General features: G+C 47.8%; 1 protein-coding gene across 4 annotated transcripts in view; it reads right to left on the bottom strand.

Annotated features, from left to right (window-relative positions):
• The window catches only part of LOC143122146 (muscleblind-like protein 1), a 112,023-nt gene that overhangs the window by 25,748 nt on the left and 78,775 nt on the right, over window positions 1–7,500 (bottom strand). The gene's annotated exons all lie outside the window — the stretch shown is intronic.

Below are 7,500 nucleotides of genomic sequence, written 5' to 3'. Positions count from 1 at the left end.
CAGTTCTGCCCCAACACCGTCAGGGCACTATAGCCTGGACAGGGCACCAGTTCTGCCCCAACACCATCAGGGCACTGCAGCCTGGACAGGGGCTGAAAAAACACCCTTTTCTGCCCTAGTTGCTACTGATGTCACACAGCTCCACACTAGATGTCAGACACAAGACATAACACATGATGTCACAATTCTCAACAGCGCCTCTGAAAACACGTCAACTTCATCTTCATCATCGTGCTTCAACATCATCTACCAATCCACTGAGACCAACATCTAAAACAGCCTGTCACCTCTGATGTCATGAGACCAACGTCTAAAACAGCCTGTCACCTCTGATGTCATCAGACTAACGTCTAAAACAGCCTGTCACCGCTGATGTCATCAGACCTCATCGTCAGCGCCAGTCTGGCTGTCTAGTGGGCATTCGGGCGGTCAGGTGTTTCAGACGGTATTAGCCCACTGCGGCAGCAGTCTGTCTGTCCCTTCATTACGGCAGGCTCAATAACGGTGAGCGCATCACACCTGTGTGCCATCACACCTGTGCCATCACACCTGTGCCATTACACCTGTGCCATTACACCTGTGCCATCACACCTACTGTGCCATTACACCTGTGCCATTACACCTGTACATCTGTGCCATCACACCTACTGTGCCATCACACCTGTGCCATTACACCTGTGCCATTACACCTGTGCCATCACACCTGTACACCTGTGCCATCACACCTGTGCCATTACACCTGTGCCATTACACCTGTGTCATCACACCTACTGTGCCATTACACCTGTGCCATTACACCTGTACACCTGTGCCATCACACCTGTGCCATTACACCTGTGCCATTACACCTGTGCCATCACACCTACTGTGCCATTACACCTGTGCCATTACACCTGTACACCTGTGCCATCACACCTGTGCCATTACACCTGTGCCATTACACCAGTGACATCACACCTACTGTGCCATTACACCTGTGCCATTACACCTGTACACCTGTGCCATCACACCTGTGCCATCACACCTGTGCCATTACACCTGTGCTATCACACCTGTGCCATTACACCTGTGCCATCACACCTGTGCCATTACACCTGTGCCATTACACCTGTGCCATCACACCTACTGTGCCATCACACCTACTGTGCCATTACACCTGTGCCATTACACCTGTACACCTGTGCCATCACACATGTGCCATTACACCTGTGCCATTACACCTGTACACCTGTGCCATCACACATGTGCCATTACACCTGTGCCATTACACCTGTGCCATTACACCTGTACACCTGTGCCATCACACCTGTGCCATTACACCTGTGCCATCACACCTGTGCCATCACACCTGTTCATCACACCTGTGCCAGGAGCATTAATGCCGACCATAATGGATCAGGCTACCCAGGAGTCCATGCAGGAAGTGAAATCCCATGTCACGGCAGCACAGAAAAAGAATGACAAAAAAACGAGTGATAATGAGAGAGGGATGATGAGAGAGGGAGAATGAGAGAGGGAGAATGAGAGAAGGAGAATGAGAGAGGGATGATGAGAGAGGGATGATGAGAGAGGGAGGGATGATGAGAGAGGGATGATGAGAGAGGGAGGAATGATGAGAGAGGGATGATGAGAGAGGGATGATGAGAGGGAGGGCGAGTTGGTGTAAGGGGATTTTTGTCTCTGCTGTCTATCTTTAGTTTTTTTGTTTCTCTCTTTATCTCTCTCCACCTGCGTAATGCTCCTCTCCTCCTCTCACTTCTCTCTATCATTCTCTGCTCCTCTTACTTCTCTCTATCATCCCCTTTACACCTCCCCCAAATTGCTCTCTTCCCCCCCCCCCACACACACACACATCTTGCTCCAACTGTCCCTCAAAAAAAGAGCTGATCTACAGCTATTTATCTCCCTCTCTCTCCTCCACTCTATCTCTCCTCCACTCTCCCTCTCTCTCCTCCTCTATATCCCTCTCTCTCCTCCTCTCTCTCCCTCTCTCTTTCCTCCACTCTCCCTCTCTCCTCCACTCTCCCTCTCTTTTTCCTCCACTCTTCCTCTCTCTCCTCCACTCTCCCTCTCTCCTACACTCTCCCTCTCTTTTTCCTCCACTCTTCCTCTCTCTCCTCCACTCTCCCTCTCTCCTACACTCTCCCTCTCTTTTTTCTCCACTCTTCCTCTCTCTCCTCCACTCTCCCTTTCTCCTACACTCTCTCTCTCTCCTTGCCATCATCATTTTCTGCCGCCTTAACTCACATAACCTCCTGGTCAAACCCCCCCCCCCCCCCCCCCGCTCCACATCACAGACGATAAAGCCACAGACACCCCCCCCAACCCCCGCTCTCCTGATCACACCCCCCCCCCAACCCCCGCTCTCCTGATCACAGACGATAAGGCCACAGACACCCCCCCCCCCAACCCCCGCTCTCCTGATCACAGACGATAAGGCCACAGACGACCCCCCCAACCCCCGCTCTCCTGATCACAGACGATAAGGCCACAGACACCCCCCCCCAACCCCCGCTCTCCTGATCACAGACGATAAGGCCACAGACACACACCCCGAACCCCCGCTTTCCTGATCACAGACGATAAGGCCACAGACCTCCCCCCAACCCCCGCTCTCCTGATCACAGACGATAAGGCCACAGACACACACCCCCAACCCCCGCTCTCCTGATCACAGACGATAAGGCCACAGACACACCCCCCCAACCCCCGCTCTCCTGATCACAGACGATAAGGCCACAGACACCCCCCCCCCAACCCCCGCTCTCCTGATCACAGACGATTAGGCCACAGACACACCCCCCCAACCCCCGCTCTCCTGATCACAGACGATAAGGCCACAGACACCCCCCCCAACCCCCGCTCTCCTGATCACAGACGATAAGGCCACAGACACCCCCCCCCCCAACCCCCGCTCTCCTGATCACAGACGATAAGGCCACAGACACACCCCTCCAACCCCCGCTCTCCTGATCACAGACGATAAGGCCACAGACACACCCCCCCAACCCCCGCTCTCCTGATCACAGACGATAAGGCCACAGACACACCCCCCCAACCCCCGCTCTCCTGATCACAGACGATAAGGCCACAGACACCCCCCCCCCAACCCCCGCTCTCCTGATCACAGACGATAAGGCCACAGACCTCCCCCCCAACCCCCACTCTCCTGATCACAGACGATAAGGCCACAGACCTCCCCAGTGACACGGCAGTCTGTCTCTCTCTCTGTCAGTGGAACCAGACACCAGACGTACAGCACGTCAAGGACGAAGTGGAGCCCTGAATGAAGGTGCTGTGACTGGGCTAGTTGACAAAACCCCATTTAGCCTAATCTGCTGCAGCATGCAGTGGACAGCCTTGTGTGTGAGCAGGGCATCTGGCTGCAGAGTGCAGTGGTCAGCCTTGTGTGTGAGAAGGGCATCTGCAGTGGACATCCTTGTGTGTGAGAAGGGCATTTGCTGCAGCTGGGTGTACATTGAGGGCCTTGTGTGTGTGGGCAGTCAGGGGTGGCAGGATAAGTGCAGTTCACGTAGGAAACCGAACACATCTGAGATGCTGGCCGATGCTGGAGGGCTTGTTCTTCAGACGTCTTGATCATCTGAACTACAAGATGAGTTCCGTAGGACTTGTTCCATGCGGTTTCTAGTTGTGGGACTAATTGAGTTTGACACTAAGTCCCGAGTGTTGACTATGCCACTGCAGACCACAGCCAGTTTTCCACAGTGCTAAATAACAGGCGTCCACTTGGCCACTCTTCCCTCAGCTCACAACTCACCCTGGAAGAGAGGAAGGACTGCGGCACAAACCTTTATGTAATGCACATGAAAACAAACCTTTATGTAATGCACATGAAAACAAACCTTTATGTAATGCACATGAAAATAAAGCTGCTTTTACATAATGGAGGCTGACACATGAGCTCTGCCAATCACACACATTAACATCTCTCTCTCTCTCTCTCTCTCTCTCTCTCTCTCTCTCTCACATACACACACACACACACATCCTCCCTCTCCTCCTCTCTTTCTCTTTCTCTCTATATCACTCTTCCTACCTTCTCTCTCCTCCTCTCTTCTCTCTATCACACTCTCCCCTTCTTTCTCTCTTTCTCTCTCTCTCACACACACACACATCCTCCCTCTCCTCCTCTCTTTCTCTCTATATCACTCTTTCTACCTTCTCTCTCCTCCTCTTTTCTCTCTATCACACTCTCCCCTTCTTTCTCTCTTTCTCTCTCTGTCTCTCTCTCTCACACACACACACATCCTCCCTCTCCTCCTCTCTTTCTCTCTATATCACTCTTTCTACCTTCTCTCTCCTCCTCTTTTCTCTCTATCACAATCTCCCCTTTTCTCTCTCGCTCACCCACACACATCCTCCTTCTCCTCCTCTCTTTCTCTTTAACTCTCTATCACTCTTTCTACCTTCCCTCTCCTCCTCTCTTCTCTCTCTCTCTCTAGTTTTATACTCTAGCTTTTAATTGCGGCCGGGCCCCGCTAGCGTTCTCTCTCCTGCAGACTCCAATTAAAATGGTGAATTCATATTAACCATCGGTCCCCAGCAGTCTGCCAGTGCGACCAGCGTAAATTGATTCCTTAGATTAACTTGGCTGATAGTTCTGCATCTCTCTTTCTCTCTCCCTCTCTTTCCCCTCTCTCTCTCTCTCTCTCTCTCTCTCTCTCTCTCTCTCTCCCTCTCTCTCTATTCATCTCAGTTTATATCTCCTCTTCGTCCATCTCTTTTTCCCCTTTATTCCACCCTCTCTCTTTTCCTCTCTCTCTCTCTCACACACTCTCCCTCTCTCTCTCTGTGAGCTCCCGGGGAAATGTGTGAGCTGGAGGGTGAGCCAGGGCCCTTCTCGGAGCCAGAATGCTAATTTGCCACCAGAGAGTGGCGCTAACTCGATAATTCAGCTGTGGCTGGAGGAGAGGAGAGGAGAGAAGGAGAGGGAGGGGGAGGTGTGTGTGTGTGTGTGCGTGTGTGTGTGCTTTGGCAACAGACTGCACACAACCTGGGGGACCTACAGGACCAGGGAGCCAGAATCAGCCGAAATCCAAATCAAAACAAAATACAGAGAAGACATGAGATGCCTGAGCACTTGTTTACTTTCAGGACCTCTGAGGAAGTTCCATTCATGTGCTTGCACTGAGGTGACGTAGTTTCAGATCAGAGATATATGCTACACGAGGCCAAGACTGAACACTGAAGCAAGGCTCTTTCTGCCATGGCCACATGATTATAGAAAACATCCAATGTGTATTTTTTAAAGATCAACACAATCTGATTTCACAACTTCAGTGTGTATCTAAATACTTTTTAAACTGTTAGGGTGTCCTGTAAGATGTGAGGCTGTATTCTAATGTAAAATATTTCATATCTCGTAATATATATCTCGTGTATATAAATGTGATGGTAGTGTGTGTAAATGTGATGGTAGTGTGTGTAAATGTGATGTTATGGTAGTGTGTTAATGTGATGGTAGTGTGTTAATGTAATGTGATGGTAGTGTGTATAAATGTGATGGTAGTGTGTGTAAATGTGATGGTGGTGTGTGTATAAATATGATGGTAGTGTGTGTAATGTGATGGTAGTGTGTGTAAAGTGATGGTAGTGTGTGTAAATGTGATGGTAGTGTGTGTATAAATGTGATGGTAGTGTGTGTATAAATGTGAAGGTAGTGTGTGTATAAATATGATGGTAGTGTGTGTATAAATGTGATGGTAGTGTGTGTATAAATATGATGGTAGTGTGTGTAAAGTAATGGTAGTGTGTGTAAATGTGATGGTAGTGTGTGTATAAATATGATGGTAGTGTGTGTATAAATGTGATGGTAGTGTGTGTATAAATATGATGGTAGTGTGTGTAAAGTGATGGTAGTGTGTGTAAATGTGATGGTAGTGTGTGTATAAATATGATGGTAGTGTGTGTATAAATATGATTATACAACAATTGGGTTCTATGGAACTATTTATTTGTTTCTGATTGGCCGAGAGACGTTCCATGAGTTGGAATATCCCTGGACATTTCAACTCAGACTCAGCACAGCAAATAATAAATCACTCCGCGATACAATGCGAAGATTTGACACAATGTTCTCATCCCAGCTCTCCACTATTTTAAGCAATGGGTTACTCCTTAGCAAACCATAACGAAACAGTGCTCCACCACATCTGTGGATTAAGCCACACAGTCAACTCAATGTAAGTAAGATAAACGAGGATGCTAATTGTTCTCAGCATTGCCAGCATTGTGTATAATATGATTGTCACTTGGAGGAGACTTGTAGATAACTAACGTTAGCATAATTAGCTAACCGCTGCTAACGTGCTAGCATCGTCACGTCAGGCTGTGCACAGACAGTAGTGTAACATTTATTCACTATACATTAATAAAGTTGAGTGGTTCTGCAATGTATGTATGTATGTTTCCGTTTTTTTGCAGTACCATGTACCTTACATGACATGGCCCAGTGTCCTTGTAACATGCATGCAGCAAACCTAGATATGAATGTGATTTCAGCCCGACTTTCAACATTTCTTTCAAGAAGACATGTAAACCACAAAGACCCGTAACGAGGGGTCTGGAATGTTGGTTACCTAGCAACCAAGACGCTGTCTATTGAAAAGGGAACTATTTTTTGATGCGTAAGAACGATGTAGAAATTAACATTTTTAAACAATAATGGGGTGTTTTCAGATTATTTAGTTTGTGGTAGAATTGTTGTATAAAAGCAATATAGCACTCGTGATCGTGGGATTGGTCATGGATATTCCCACGGCTGTTGTTACCTGCGCCACTCGGGAACACCCGTGGGAATATCCATGACCAACCCCACTCTCACTCGTGCTATATTGCTTAATGGTAGTGTGTGTAAAGTAATGGTAGTGTGTGTATAAATATGATGGTAGTGTGTGTAAAGTGATGGTAGTGTGTGTAAATGTGATGGTAGTGTGTGTATAAATGTGAAGGTAGTGTGTGTATAAATATGATGGTAGTGTGTGTATAAATATGATGGTAGTGTGTGTAAAGTGATGGTAGTGTGTGTAAATGTGATGGTAGTGTGTGTATAAATGTGAAGGTAGTGTGTGTATAAATATGATGGTAGTGTGTGTATAAATATGATTATACAACAATTGGGTTCTATGGAACTATTTATTTGTTTCTGATTGGCCGAGAGACGTTCCATGAGTTGGAATATCCCACTACCATTACTTTACACACACTACCATTAAGCAATATAGCACTCGTGATCGTGGGATTGGTCATGGATATTCCCACGGCTGTTGTTACCTGCGCCACTCGGGAACACCCGTGGGAATATCCATGACCAACCCCACTCTCACTCGTGCTATATTGCTTAATGGTAGTGTGTGTAAAGTAATGGTAGTGTGTGTATAAATATGATGGTAGTGTGTGTAAAGTGATGGTAGTGTGTGTAAATGTGATGGTAGTGTGTGTATAAATGTGAAGGTAGTGTGTGTATAAATATGATGGTAG

Source organism: Alosa pseudoharengus, unplaced genomic scaffold (genome assembly GCF_046254945.1).
Source record: "Alosa pseudoharengus isolate Yale_2024_CS ecotype anadromous, Long Island Sound unplaced genomic scaffold, YU_APseudo_1.1 YU_APseudo_1.1_scf_13, whole genome shotgun sequence".
Lineage (NCBI taxonomy): Eukaryota > Metazoa > Chordata > Actinopteri > Clupeiformes > Clupeidae > Alosa > Alosa pseudoharengus.
This window is presented reverse-complemented; position numbering and strand designations above follow the sequence as displayed.